Source organism: Chanodichthys erythropterus, chromosome 19 (genome assembly GCF_024489055.1).
Source record: "Chanodichthys erythropterus isolate Z2021 chromosome 19, ASM2448905v1, whole genome shotgun sequence".
Classification (NCBI taxonomy): domain Eukaryota; kingdom Metazoa; phylum Chordata; class Actinopteri; order Cypriniformes; family Xenocyprididae; genus Chanodichthys; species Chanodichthys erythropterus.
In genome coordinates this window covers 8,631,651-8,647,156 of record NC_090239.1, presented here as the reverse complement: position 1 = coordinate 8,647,156, position 15,506 = coordinate 8,631,651, and the positions used below count along the sequence as shown (strand labels likewise).

At 34.9% G+C, this 15,506-nt stretch overlaps 1 protein-coding gene across 1 annotated transcript in view; it reads right to left on the bottom strand.

The window, feature by feature from the left end:
• Positions 1–4,508, bottom strand: part of gpr142 (G protein-coupled receptor 142) — an 11,262-nt gene extending 6,754 nt beyond the window's left edge. Inside the window, exon 1 of the mRNA XM_067368724.1 lies at positions 4,387–4,508. The gene's annotated coding sequence lies outside the window, so the exon portion shown is untranslated. The remainder of the gene's footprint in view (positions 1–4,386) is intronic.
• Between the last annotated feature and the right edge of the window lie 10,998 nt (positions 4,509–15,506).

Genomic DNA, 15,506 nt, shown 5'->3' with positions numbered 1-15,506 from the left:
TCAGTGAAAGGAGGATCTTAACCATCATGAAAGTAAATGCTGTCTATCCCATTTTGCTATTTTGTAATGATAACATGAAAAAAACAAAAAAAAAAACATCTGTCAGAATGGGTAACAGGACTAAAATGATTTGATAATTTGGAACCAAATACTGATTTTCGGTAAACGTATATTTAAGTATATGGAAGAAAAAGTTTGTGAACCCCTTGCAGAATCTGTGAAAATGAGAATTGTTTTAAGAAAATAAGAGAGATCATACAAAATGCATGTTATTTTTTGTTTATTACTGTCCTGAGTAAGATATTTTACATAAAAGATGTTTGCATTTAGTTCACAAGACAAAACAATAGCTGGATTTATTAAAATAACCCCATTCATAAGTATGTGAACCATTGATTCTCATAACTGTGTGTGGTTACCTGATGATCCACGACTGTTTTTGTGTTTTGTGATGGTTCTTCATGAATCTCTTGTTTGTCCTGAGCAGTTAAACTGAGCTCTGTTCTTCAGAAAAATCCTCCAGCTCCTGCAGATTCATCAGTTTTCAAGCATTTTTGCATATTTGAACCCTTTCCAGCAGTGACTGAATGATTCTGAGATCTGTGTTTTCATACTGAGGACAACTGAGGGACTCAAACACAACTATTAAAAAAGGTTCAAACATTCACTGATGCTCCAGAAGGAAACACGATGCATTAAGAGTCGGGGGTGAAAACTTTTGAACAGGATAACAATTTTTCTTATTTTGTTTAAATATCATTGTTTTTCATTTAGTACTGCCCTTTGGAACCAACAAAAGATACTTGCATGTTTCCCAGAAGAAAAATTAAGTACAATTTACCTTGAACTTCAAATTCAAAAGTTTTCATCCCCCGACTCTTAATGCATCCTGTTTCCTTCTGGAGCATCAGTGAATGTTTGAACCTTTTTTAATAGTTGAGTTTGAGTCCCTCAATTGTCTTCAGTGTGAAAAGATGGATCTCAAAATCATTCAGTCACTGCTGGAAAGGGTTCAAATATGCAGAAAATGAAGTGATGCTTGAAAACTGAAGAATCTGACCTGAAGGATTTTTCTGAAGAACAGAGCTCAGTTTAACTGCTCAGGACAAACAAGAGATTCATGAACAACCATCACAAAACAAAAGAACAGTCGTGGATCATCAGGTAACCACACACAGTATTGAGAATCAATGGTTCACATACTTTTGAAGGGGCCATTTTAATAAATCCAGCTATTGTTTTGTCTTGTGAACTATATGCAAACATCTTTTATGTAAAATATCTTACTCAGGACACTAAACCAAAAATAACATGCATTTTGTATGATCTCTATTATTTTATTAAAATAATTCTAATTTTCACAGATTCCGCAAGGGGTTCTCAAACTTTTTCTTGCCACGTGAATTAATAGTGATCCACAGATACTTTCAAAAAAAGTTCATTTGGATGGTCTCAATGGTAAAATGCAAGAAGGATCATATAATTTCCACTTCCAGAGAAGCATAATCCCATTATCATATACAGTTACATCATATGTTGTAATGAGACTTTTATGGCTCTTTGTGACCCTTCACTCTATAGTTGTTTTGATACAGAAGCTGATAAATGATAAATCTTTAACTACAGGTGAGCGTGTGCTGGGCTACAGAAGAGAGGTTTTCTCTGAAAGGCATTAAGTACTTTACTACTGATGTTGTTCTCCCTTCTGAAAATCTCTACAAACAAATCATCGCTCATTTGAGATCCACAAAAGCAATGAGGAGGAGCATGTGTGTGTTTATATCGGTCTCTGTGAGTGTGTTTATATGATATGCTGCTTGTTCTGTGAAGCTGACTCTATGTAGTGAAAAATGTCAGGTTCATTGGATGCACCAATATATATTTTTTCATTAAAGCATGTTCCTGTGGTAACTGGATGGCAGTTGAGAAATCCCAAGTGATTATGATTACAAAGCAGAATGAGGGGCTGATCATTTTAGCAGTTTCAAGAATGTGATAAAAATCCCATAAGTATGGGTATCACACATTAAAAAATATGTGGAAACTGCATTTTCTCAAGAGGTTTAGATTTTATGGAGAGGAACCTTGTTCTCATGTATTAGACATGCCTGTTAACTAAAGCCTTTAATATATCCATATTTCCTTGGGGAAATCCTTTGGGGATATTACCCTCTTTCTCAATGCCAAACATCTTTATAATTTGAAATATAATTTTAAGGGCTGGGCGATATAACAAAAAAATCTCAATACTCTACAGCCTTTTGGCAATGGGTGTTTTTTTTTTTCAGTCAGGAACCATAATTTCAGCCAAACAGCCACTGAAACCAAACATTGTAAAAAGAAAAATGTAATCACAATGCCTGTGTTTTTGTATCCTTCTCATCTTCTCTCTTCCTTTTTAGAAACAAACAAAAATATACTATTACGCATCCAGATATGGATGTTATACCATCGTCCTTGAGCTCATAGCTGACTCAGGTGAAACCAAACCATGTAAATATAGTAAAAATAGGGATGTTTTCCAGTATTTTACTAAATAACAAAATGAAAAATTATATTTAATTAAATTTAAACACACAAATATCTCAATACGTAAAACAACTATCAATATTTACATATATTTTGACTATATTTTAATATACAAAAAATTACCCATTTAAATTTCAACATTTAAATGATAATGCAAGTGAATCACAGAGTTTTGAATTGATTCACAGAAATTAATCCATTATTTGCAACTGAAGTTTGAATAAGATACACTATTAAAACATCTCTGTCTACACTATTTGCATTGGTGGTTCCATGAAGAACCTTTGACATTCATGGAACTTTTCCAGTGCACCAAAGGTTCTTCAATGGAAAAAGGGCTTTTTTATATATATATGTTCTTCACTCAAGAAATAAAAGGGTTCTTTTAAGAACTGAGGAACCAAAAGAGTGTAACGCTTTGATAATCAAGAGTCATACGACAAAATTAGACATACTTTTTGGGAAAGTTAATGGCCAAATAAAAAAAAATATATACATTAAATCATGCTGATATTTACAATTAAGGAAATCGAATTACTGGGATTCTATGTAAATCTGAACTGGCCTTGTGCTGTTTCCTCATATGCAATAAGAGCTTAATTCCCAGACCAATGATTTCTGGGTTCCCATCCAGAGATTACCATTTAGAATTGGGGTCTCAAAAGATTCATATGAAATAACTCGTAAGCTGTTTAAGCTCAAAGCATGACATTGCAACTTATAGCATAACCTAAACTATGTGAATGACAAACAGCAATATTTTCCATTACTCCACTATAGTTCACATTTGTTGCCCCCTGCCTAAGGGCAACCTCCCACGCAATCAGTTTCAGAGAATCAGTGCCGCTGATCTGCAGACAATGATGAAAAATAATGTTTTAAATAATGAAGTGTGACTCTATTTACAGAGTCTCATGGGAAATCACCTCGTTTTGTAGAAGTATAAATGACCACTGTTTTCCATTCTAGGATGTACAGGGAGTCAATGTGTAAGGTTTCAGATCTCTCTCCATGGACTTTTTGCTCTAATGAACACGCTCAATTATTCATATTCAGCCGGTACACCTGAGACAATAGTTATGAGCTCAAGGACAACGGTATACATTATCCATATCAGGACATGCAGGGAAAAGAGTGTTTCGTTGTTTTCTACAAAGGAAGAGAGAAGATGAGATGGATACAGAAACAGAGGTCTTGAAATTCACAGTCTCTTGATTACGCAAGGCGCTCAAAAACAATGCCACAAATTTTTAAAGCTATCTTTATGACTTCCAGAGTTGACCTCTGGATATCCTGTATTCTGGAGAAAATATGAAAATGACAAAACACACATTGAATAACTGATTTATGTTCAGAACAAACCAGTTAACAAACTTGTTTTTTAAAAGCTGTTTGATAAGGGGAAATAAATAACAGTGGAAGGTTCACATTGTAACATTGTACTAACATAAATAACATTATTTTAATAGATAGATAGATAGATAGATAGATAGATAGATAGATAGATAGATAGATAGATAGATAGATACTGTACCATTTTAAATAGCTAAGGATCTCTACAGCACTGGAAATTATAAAACATTATATATATATATATATATATATATATATATATATATATATATATATATATATATATATATATATATAATATATATAATTTAAAATACAGCAATATTAAATAAAAAAACTTAAGTGCTCCACTTTACCTGTATTTAATACAGCAAAAACTTACAACAACTGTAACTGCAATTGATGCTCACTTTAATACATTCACTTAGCACTCTCTTAAATAAAAATAAATACATTTTCTCTTAAATAAAAACTGATAGCTCATGGACAAAGAGGGATTCTTACCCTCACAAACCGCTGCAGGTCCCCATCCGTGGACTCTGGAGCCGGAGTCCTAACCACCGATGCCCAGCCAGGCAGCCCTTGAGGAGGACAAGGAGGAAGACGAAGGAAAGGGGTCCTTGAAAAACAGACACATCACTGCAACCATAGACTGAGTTCGGGAGGAGGTTATGGAAGGAGCTAGAGAAAGAGAGATAGAGAGAGATGGAGAGAGAGGGAGGGAGGGGTTAAGCACGAGCAGGGCTGATTTCCATAGGGAGGATTTTGGTGAAGGAGTGAATCACTGAGACATAAAGAGATCTATCTTTCACAGCGAGGTCAGTATAGTGCAGAGACACATGAGGAAGAGGGTGCTTTGTTTCACACAGCGATGCCTTCAGACCCATGGGAGCTCTTATCTGCTGTGTGTGATCTTCATATAGGGCACTTTATAGGATTCCTCTGGCTGTGATGTAAATTTAACTTGAACCTAAATATAGACTCTGTGGTTCTCTTTAAGCTTTAACCATTATGTAGATTTGTACATTTACTGAAGTGAATGTGAATGGCGCTTGCCTGTGCAAAACTCATTCCATGATGCTATAGGGTGTTCGGGATGGTTGCCAGGGCATTGTGGTTGCTAAGGTGTTCTGAGTGGTCTTTAGTACTTTTTTATGTGGTTGCTACTGGGAGGTTGCCTACAGGCAAAAGTCAAGAGAGTCCACTGTTCTGGTCTCTAAAATGTAATAAATCTAATGTAAGTTTGGGGATCATTTATAAATTGTATTTGTAATCACTAATAGAGTGTAATTTATATACTATTTTATATTTTCAGTTTTCATTTTAAGTTTAAGTATTTTTTATTTTATACTCTATTTAACCTTAATTTATATAAATTTCAGTTTTATAGTTTTAGTCATTTTTGTACTTCAACGTATTTTATTTCAGTCAATTGTTGAGGCAACATTTCTCATCTGATATTTGTATTTTATTTTATTTCAGCTTTATTTTAATTAACAAAACTAATTTAATAGTTTTAGTTTGAGTTAAAAATAACACTGCTCACAAAGCCGCACAATTTGAAGTATCAAACTAGACTTATTTTAATATATATACTAGTTCAACCATTTTTTGCATGTATACTATTGAAGAACTAAATGTTTTCTAGATTAATTAGCTTCCCTCACCAGCCAGCAACATCACGTCTCCAGATAGGTGGAACAAAACGTACATGTACACCACCATCTGGACACATGAGGAGAGAAAGGGATGCACGGATGCTCTCTCTCTCTCTCTCTCTCTCTCTCTCTCTCTCTCTCTCTCTCTCTCTCTCACGTGAATACTCATCACTGAGTGTTCATTTTGATGAATGGTCTCTGACCTGGCCTTGTAACACAGCAGATAACTGGCCAAGCAGAAAATGAGCTGAGTAAACTCTCTGTCATTGGTCTTGGTGGTCATTTCTCTAAAGTTGGTTGATCACTACAGATTATCCAAATTGAGCTACCCAGAGAACATATCTGGGGGGAAAAAAGCCCCTTTTTTATATTTCCAGATCACAGAAAACTACCAAAAAATATAGGCTGCATTGTGTGATGCAACTGTTTGGTCACTTTAAGTTGCATTAAAGTAAAATTATGTATTGGATTTTACTAATATATAAACTGCAAAGCAAATCAAAAACAATACAAAGCAAAACAAAAACTTGAAATCATTTTAATATCAACACGATCACATGAGAATGCGTATCAATAGTACGAGTTTGTAATCTTGTAGAATATATACGCCAAAATGAGTTTTGTACGTATACGTAAATTGTACGTATACGTATTTTGTACGTAAAATTTCGTACGTATAATCATAAGTGCGTATCATATGCACGCGAAAAACTGCGTACCATAAGCACGCCAAAATGAGTTATATATTCTACGAGATTACAAACTCGTACTATTGATACGCATTTTCGTGTGATCGGGCTCTTTAATATATATATTAGCCTATATGAAAATGATATAATAATGCAAAATGCGTAGGCCTAATACAGTAGCCTAATGCTTTTTAGCCTAACCTATTTTAACCAAAACTAACCACCAATAATCGCAATAAGCTCTGTGTTTTGTTACTTTCGTTAAGAAACAAAGTGTCATCTTTCAAATTCTGTCCATGTTATCAAGAAATTCAAACAATAAATGTCATTTTGACGCTTTTTGATGTGGCGTGATTCGCGCCTGAGCTCAAACGGCAGCGCGGAGCGGGAGTGAACGAGATCATCCCTTCCTCATCACTACTAGTTCAAATGAACATGAACATGAAGGTATGTTGAAAGATACAGTACAACTTAGCTACTGAAACGTATCTCGTGTAATCGCGGAAAGATGTCAGTAAAACAGTTTGTAAATAATATGTCACGTAGTAGCTATTACATTTAGCCTACCTCAGAAAAGCCATTCAGTGTCAACAGCTTGTTCGTTCGCTAGAGAAATTAACTTTTTCGCTAAATATTTGCACTATATTAGCCTATATATTAATTATATTTTGCTTAACCTTTTAGTTAATGTAAGGCCTAAATAAATCCGTCATGAAAACAAGTTATGACAGCCACTAAATGATTAGCTATTTCAACAACAGAAGTTAATGCAAAAACTGCCTTATGTGTAATTTACATGCTTACAATACATACAGTATTATTATTAGTGTTGATGATTGTATCTAAAAAATAAATAGCAACTGAATTTAATAATTTGGGCTCTGTTGTTAATTGTAACCTTTATAGTAATGTGCAAGTAAGGGCTCTGTAATAGTTTACAGAGATAGATTTTTTTTTTTTTTTTCATCTTTAAGAAAAGACACATGGTTCAGTAAAAAATTGTTTTCACACCCTGCTGTACCAATCCCGTACCGAACCGTCATGTTTGTGTACTGTTACACCCCTAATATATATAATTTAGCAAAATATAAAATAAAAAATACAATAAAATGTATTAATATAATTTTAAAAATGCACTTAAATGACAAAATATTTCACTAAAAATGCCCACAAAATAAAAATGCACTAAACACAAACATATTTTGAAATGTAGTATTTTTCCATTGACACTGACACTAATTCCCCAGTACATGACCATTTTATGTGAACAGAGCTCAACTATTGGCCTAATGTTGTCACATTAGCTGTATATCATAACATTTAATAACATCAATAAAACATTTAACCTTCTCTTAAAAGAAAGTCAAGCAGCTTTGTGTGGTCTGAACTTGGAATTCATGTTTTCATAGTGTTATATTGAGGGCCAAAACCCAGCAGAAGGGAATGTTGATTTAATATGTCCTGTCATCCAGAACAACATTCATTATCTCCTATCCTCTTGCTCTATGACACTTCAGCATGTTAGACCTGAAACCTGGCAGAGTTATATTTTCATAAATATTATTCATATTATCATTGTATTCCATAAAAATGTCAATCAATACCTTCACTCAATATGACCACCAACAAGTTTGTTCTGTTTAATTTGATTAAAAAATGAAGTAAAGTTGATCTGAGTGAAAGTCGGCATGAAATAGAACTTGCGTCTTTTCTTTCCCATTGTGGCATATGTTGAACGTGATTTGACCAAGTGGAACATTCCAATCAACCAATCAGATTTGAAGGACAGGGTTAGGGCTTCTCCACTATTCTTATTCACCTATCATTTCCCATGATTTTAGGGATAAGTTATGGGTAGGGTTAGATTTATGGGGTAGGGATAGCGTTAGAACAGAAATGTTGTTCCAGGATCAACAAAAGAGGCTGATCCAGCCAGGAAAACATCTTGGCAAAATCACAGCGAACTGTGACGTACAGTGTTTGGGTAACGCATTACAAGTAATGCGAGTTACATAATCAGATTACTTTTTTCAAGTAACTAGTAAGGTAACGCATTACTTTTCAAGTTACAATAAAATATATGAGTTACTTTTTCAAATAAGTAACACAATTAGTTACTTTTTTAGGGAGTAATACAACATTGTAACGCATTACTTTTAAAAGTAACTGGTGACGTATATCTGAGTGAAACTGCTTTTCGAACAAGAAAAAATGTAGGACAGGAGCTGATTTTGTCTATTAGGAACTGATTGGATTATTGTTCTTTACTATTGCTCATGAGTGACAGGTTGTGTGAAGAGATATCGCTGCAAGAGGGAGAGGAAGTTATTTTGATTAAAGATTAAAAATGCTTATGAATTTTAAAAAATAATGAAGTGCATCATGGAAAAAACACAATAAATACTATATTCCATTAAAAAAAAGATTTTATGCGATGTGCTGTGTATAATTTCAGAAGATGTGTATATTCCACAATAACCTCTTAAGATTCACAAATACTTAATCATAATTGTTTTTATTGATTGTCCCAAAAGAGAACAAGAGGAAGTGGTCAGTCTTTGCATTTGGCCTACAACAATCTCAGCTTCCATAGCACAATGTGTGGGAGTGTTTGGCATTATCCTACACAGGCCTATAAATCCTGTCATTGAATATTTTTTATCCCTGAGGGGTATTTACAGAAGAGTCATTAAAGGCTGCTGTGATGTAGAAAGAGGTTATGTCCACTTTGTCACTTTGCTTTTATCAACTCTTTTGTAGAGTGAAGAAGAAAAACTGCTCAACTCATAGTTAAAGCACTTAAAGTGAAGGGTTCTTTTGTTCCATCTAAACACATTAATTCATAACAGCACGTAATGTGATTGCTGTAAGCGGGGTTCACGGAGGCTAACATTATTAATGTGAATTTAATTACCTGTAATTTCTGAGGCATGCGGGGGAGATAAAGGGAGAGAAACAAGATAAAAGGAAAAACACATGAATAAATGGAGAGAACTGAAGCAAATTAGTAATGAATGGATGGAGATAAAGCGGGGTAAATACAGAGGGCCTTTTTGTGAGGAATTATGGATTATTAATGCTTTCTTTGTCTCGATAACAACAGAAACAGTTTCACAATGCGAATTTTGGTAACACTTTTGCACAAGGTCCCATTAGTTAATACATGAACTAACAACGAGCTATACATTTGTTAGTATTTATTAATATTTGTTAATGTTAGTTAATTAAGATACAACTGTTCATTGTTAGTTCATGTTAGCTCAGGTCCATTGAATAATATTAATGCAACTTTTGATTTTACTTTGGTCCACTTTAGACATTCTACTACTATAAGTGGCTTTGCAACTACATGCCAACTAACTCTCACTGAAGTAGACTGTTAGGTTAGGGTTAGTAGAAAAAAGTTTGCATGAACTTGCAAAGTTACTTATAGTAGAATGTCTGTGGGGAAGCATCAAAATAAAGTGTTAGCACATATTAAGTAGACAGTCTACTTATACTCTGACTGCTACATGTAGTTACAAAATTACTTACAGTTAGAATGTCAAGGGTAGACTATCAAGGTAGTGCTTTAGAAGTAGTTTTCAATGTTAGTTTGTGTTAACTAATGTTAACAAATAGAATCTTTTACAGTATAATGCATTTCTCTGTATTCATGACAGTATTTCATTTGCAACAATACTGCCCTCTAGTGACAATACCATTCAAGTTTAGTAAAATGCATGATTGATCTTTTTGGAGACATTTAGTATGTGTTGTGTTCATGCGTAACATTGTACTACTTTGAAACAGGAAGTCAGAACTGTTGAAATTATATCTTGAATGATGTAATAATGTAATGTGTGAGAACGTAGGCTAAGTAAATTGAGGAAACAAGATGGATGAAGTTTGTAACTTCTGTCTCGTCTGCTTTGTTGTTTAATAACTCCTGACAGATCCCACAGTATGACAACATCATGTTAAACCAAAATAATTTAAAGGAAATTAAAAATGAAACCAATTTATTCATGATGCAGAAACACAATACAGCTGAAATGCAGTAGAGCAGCAGATACAATGAGGTGCCAAGTGGGTCAGATACGGAGCCCCATTACAAGAGAGAGTGAGAGAAATCGAATTAGGCTTGCTGGGTCTTTTGACATTTTCATCACCAGTGATCAATATACCTGCAGGCTACCCAGACCGGCTTTCTTTTTACTGAGTGGTTTAAATGCTGGAGTATAAATTACTTGTATGGCTCTGTGATCACATTTAAATGATGTTGTCAGTTGTCATTGCTCTAAACACATTAATCTAAAAATGTAAAGATTAAAGGTGTGATTTCTGCTGCATACGTACTACTACAGTGTACACATTTTTCAAAGTCTCTCAGAATTCCTTGTTTATTACAATGTGTTACTTGCCGTTTTTTTGGTCATTATTTGTGAAATGTAGCAATTTCTGAGTTAAAATCAGTGTGGACTTGATAATAATATGACCTATATACTGTCAGTGACTACTTCTTTTGCCTGAGGATGAAAGCTTACTGCTTTATTACACTGTCTGTGAGTCACTGCATCACTCATAGTTACTGTTCTAACACTCTACAATAATATTGACCGTTCCTAGGACAGGTCAACAATGAAACAATACAAACATTAAGTAAGGCATAAGGTATAATCAGCTGGTCATTATCAGATGACTGTACATTATCATGCATTATGTGGCTTTGGTGTACCAAATAAATGGACATGAAATATTAATTAGGGGCCAAGCACCAAAAGGTGCATAGGCACCTATTGTCTCCGCTGGCATTCTTCTTCTTCTTCTTCCACTCTGGAAGCCTATGCCGCCCATAGAACCACTTGCGGGAAAGTTATGAAATTTAGCAGGACAGTCCAAACTGTCACTATAGAAAATTTTGAGTCTCTAACCCAATTGCTCTAGCGCCACCAACTGATCAAATTAGCACTCACATTCATGCTAATAACTTCTGAACTGCAAAGTCTAGAAACAAACTAGTTTTTTTCCAAACTAGATGATTTGATTGCACCTTATGACATCATGTTCCGTCATTAAGATTATCACAAAAATTGAACCAGATCATCTTCAGACCATGCTGACAAAAATTTTCGAAAAATGTGCAAATTAATTTCACATATCTCCGTAAGGCTTTATTGTATTCAGACCAAACTTGGTACATGTCCTCACAAGCATGACCTGAGGCTACATGCTGTGTTTCATCTCGTTAGTTTTGGGGCATCGCGCACATTCGAATGATATCCAATTTTCTCATACCCATATCGGCCATTTTTGGCGGCGGCCATTTTGAATTGTGTAGTAAAATGCAAACGCATTAATGTATCATTACGAAACTCTGTAAGGGTCATCAGCACGATGCACTGAAGGAGCCTGAGAAGTTTCGGACCAGTGCCACCTAGTGGTGAAAAAATTAGTTACATGCTTATAACTTTGGATGTGGTTGACTTATTTTCTCAGGACAATTTCGTCATCTCCTTAGATTCCTGAATCCTTGCCGAGTCCAACGATATCATACATGCTAGGTATTGCAACGTTGTGATTTAGCATTTAAACAACATTCGCAAATATCTTTGAAATTGTAAGTCCGATTGAGACGAAACCACCGTAAAATCAGAAACATTGGTCGTTGACTACATGCTCATGGCCAAATTTTGATAGTAAGTGGCAAAAAATGCAATCAAAATCAGGTGTGTGTAATTTTTTTATGTGTTCATACATATAAATGTCTATAACTCCTAAACAAAATGAGATATTTTCACCAAATTTGACACACTTATATATGGGGGCACTATGAGGACACACACAAAAAAAGCGGTGGGACTATAATTGAACAAAACATGAAATTGGTCTGTTGGTCTGATTGACTTCAAAATTGACATGTGTCTTTGTCTCCAAATGTCTTTATTTACTCATTTTTGCAGTTGGTCTGCTGCTAGCTTCCTTGTTTGCTTCTGTTGTGCTTGGCCCCTTAATTGCTGCTTTCAGCTATATTTTAAAGTGAAATTATTGCAATATGTCAGAAGAAATCCAGAATCCTGGACAGCTTGGTAGGAAATTGGTTGCTAGGTACAATGGTCAATTATATAGTTTAGTCATCATTATAGAAAAATATTTTACTGCAGGATGCCACAATTAGCCAATCAGATTAGAGGTATATAATGTTCTAAATTTATAGTTAAGAAATTAAGTTTTATTTAGCAAAGGTGCATTAAACTGTATGAATATTTTAATATAGAATAAGCCTAGAATATATTAAATATATATTATATATTAAGAGCTGAATAGGTATTTGAAATGAAGCACATGGATATAAATGCTCCCTGTATTGAATTGCAGCCTTTTTTATCAGGTCTGTTAAACTTTGACTGTACATTGTCCTAGTTAAAATCAAATCAATTTTTTTTATTCACCCAACCGAATGCTGTATGATGTAGCCTTAAGAGGAATCCATTCATCACTATCAGTTTAGATCAGGGTCACAATCAGCCTGATAGTAGCTTTAGGGTTTCTCCTAAGTAAATGATTTACTCAAATTTTCCTCGGAAGTTCATCTCACACACGCACAGCACACATCCGTACACTTACACAAACACGCACATATCTGTTCCCTCTGTTGCCTTGTCACACAGCCAAGGTTCAGACGCTCTCAGCACATTTCTCCCGCTCCTTTGACTGGCAGTAAACAAGTGACATAACCTCTAACTAGAGGACTAAGGGGTGGATGTCCTTACATACAGAGAGAGAAATAGACTCCAATCCTTCTTTTGATCCTAAGTGTGGACAGCATGTAATAGGACCAACATGTTCAGTCTGGCTGAGTGACTGAAAAATACAGTGTACAAGGGTGTCACATACTTCTGGGTGCCATGTTTAGACAGTCCTGTTACCTCTTTTCATACAAATCCTTAACCCTAAGAATTAAATTTACACATGTAACTTCTTTTTTGTGCTATGAATAATATCTCAAATTGAGCAGTTTGTTGTGCTATTCAAGTTATGCAATTTTAAAGCGAAAGCTCACCAAAAATTTTAAAAATCTGTCATTTACTCACCCTCAAACCTGTCTCTAACCTGTTTGAGTTCCTTTCATCTGCAGAATACAACATTCATTTTAATGAATATTTCAACAGTTTTCCTCCATACAATATGGAAGCTTGTTTCAGCTGCAGAATAAAAAATAAAAAACGTAAACTGTGATTATTTTTTTTTTATGCAAGTGTGAGTTTTTGGACTTTATAACTTGCTATTCTCAATTTATATCTCACAATTTAGAGAAAAAAAGTCAGAATTGTGTGTTTATATTCCGAGTATGTAACACAATTTACTCAGTTGCAAGCTTATATCTCGCAATTCTGACTTCTTGCGATTCTGGGTGTAACTCGCAATTCTGACCTTTTTTTTTTTTGTAGAATTGCGAAAAAAAAAAAATCAATTGCAAGATCAGTAGTGGCCTTTGCTATGTTTCACTTAAAGGTGCCGTAGAACGCGTTTTCAAAAGATGTAATATAAGTCTAAGGTGTCCCCTGAATGTGTCTGTGAAGTTTCAGCTCAAAATACCCCATAGATTTTTTTTAATTCATTTTTTTAACTGCCTATTTTGGGGCATCATTAAATATGCACCGATTCAGGCTATGGCCCCTTTAAATTCTCGTGCTCCCCGTCCCCGAGCTCGAGACAGCCTTAAACAGCATAAACAAAGTTCACACAGCTAATATAACCCTCAAAATTGATCTTTACAAAGTGTTCATCATGCAGCATGTCTAATCGTGTAAGTATGGTATTTATTTGGATGTTTACATTGATTCTGAATGAGTTTGAGGCTGTGCACCATGGCTAACGGCTAATGCTACACTGTTGGAGAGATTTATAAAGAATGAAGTTGTGTTTATGAATTATACAGACTGCAAGTGTTTTAATAATGAAAATAAGGACGGCTCTTGTCTCCGTGAATACAGTAAGAAACGATGGTAACTTTAACCACATTTAACAGTACATTAGCAACATGCTAACAAAACATTTAGAAAGACAATTTACAATATCATGTAAATCTAAAATTATATCATGGATCATGTCAGTTATTATTGCTCCATCTGCCATTTTTCGCTATTGTCCTTGCTTGCTTATCTAGTCTGTTGATCCAGCTGTGCACATCCAGATGTTAATACTGGCTGCCCTTGTGTAATGCCTCGATCATGGGCTGGCATATGTAAATATTGGGGGCGTACATATTAATGATCCCAACTGTTGCGTAACAGTCGGTGTTATGTTGAGATTCGCCTGTTCTTCAGAGGTCTTTTAACCAAATCAAATTTACATAAGAAGGAGGAAACAATGGAGTTTGAGACTCACTGTATGTCATTTCCATGTACTGAACTCTTGTTATTCAACTATGCCAAGGTAAATTCAAAATTTCCATTCTACGGCACCTTTGAAATGGGCCTTGCATCAGAAGGGGCCTAAGTTTGTAAGTTTTGCCCTGCCATCACATAGCACACAGGGTCAGAAATTAATGGGGACTTGGGGCAAAAATGCCACCAAAATTAATAAAAAAACAAAACAAGATATGATGCAAAATTAAGTCTCCATATAAGTTCTTGTTTTTAATATTTATAAGCAATATCACACCAACCTAAGTGCTGTTTTCCCGAATATCAGCACGTTTGCAAATGTGATATTGATTTTATATAGCAATTCAATAAACACGTTTATAGGATATTAGGTGACATACATTTTAGACACAATATTGTCAATATTGTCTGAAATGCATTCATTTATGCATGCAGATTTGCATAAACAGACTTGCAACTCTCAGTTACAATTACAGTTCAAGATTAGAATTCCACGCTTGCTGTGCCTGAACAGCTGAGGCCTCCTCTGGATGTATGTCATACAACATTAAAAAAGAGAAAAGTCAAAATCAAAGCCGTTGTCATGGCAACTGCCGTTCCTGCCCACCAAAACGAACTCCCCACCCCCCACAGGTTCCACTGATCGATAGGATACTGTGAGGGTGGAACTAACCCAAAACAACCAGTAACCTACATACTAGTTATGCACCATAGTCTATATGCCACATAAAGGGGGCCGACAGACTATCCATCATCTACTGAAGAGGAGGAGGAGGAGGAGGAAACAAAAGAAAGACAATTAAATCAAGGAAGAGTAGAGGGTTGAAAAGAGAAAGAAAACTGACGAAAATATAGAATAGAGACAGAAAAGAGAGTAGGAGATCAAATCCACTATCGGACAAGAAAAG